This window comes from Sinocyclocheilus rhinocerous, unplaced genomic scaffold (assembly GCF_001515625.1).
Source record: "Sinocyclocheilus rhinocerous isolate Xijiao unplaced genomic scaffold, SAMN03320098_v1.1 scaffold716, whole genome shotgun sequence".
Classification (NCBI taxonomy): domain Eukaryota; kingdom Metazoa; phylum Chordata; class Actinopteri; order Cypriniformes; family Cyprinidae; genus Sinocyclocheilus; species Sinocyclocheilus rhinocerous.
The window spans coordinates 383,271-384,067 of NW_015647020.1; positions in this window are offsets into that span (position 1 = coordinate 383,271).

Consider the following 797-nt stretch of genomic DNA (forward strand, 5'->3'; position numbering starts at 1 on the left):
TCGTTTCAACACGCTCCCACATGTCTACGTCACTGTGTGGGAAGATTTGCATAACACCACCCAAATGTTCACGCAAAGAAAGAAGGTATAACTTTGATTCTCGCTGTAGTATTGTTGCCGCCGCCGTCATGTCGTGGAGACGCTGTGTGTTTCGTTGTGAAAGCGAAACTACTTTGTTTCTTTTGTAGCAGTGATTGATGGGGATTGAGGCTCTGGAATTTAATAAGGTACACGGTAGCTCCCAGAGTAAGAAGTAATATTAAACCTTCTTTCCCTCTATCAGCCCACAAGACAAGAGGAATGCCCCTACTCCAAGATAACAGAAGTTTGGGTTTATTTTTACAGTGTTTGGCAAACACAAAGAAAACACAAGAATAACAGAAAACACAAATAAACTCTTCACTTGTGAATTGACCAATGGAAATGTACAAAAAAAAAATGTACTTAAAGGTGTCATATGATGCGATTTCAAGTTTTCCTTTCTCTTTGGAGTGTTACAAGCTGTTCGTGAATAGATAAGATCCCTGAAGTTGCAAAGACTAAAGTCTCAAACCCAAAGAGATATTCTTAATAAAATTAAGACTCGTCCACGCCCTCCTAAAATGCCTCGTTTCAACACGCTCCCACATGTCTACGTCACTGTGTGGGAAGATTTGCATAACACCGCCCAAACGTTCACTCAAAGAAAGAAGGTATAACTTTGATTCTCGCTGTAGTATTGTTGCCGCCGCCGTCATGTCGTGGAGACGCTGTGTGTTTCGTTGTGAAAGCGAAACTACTTTGTTTGGCCTTCCAAA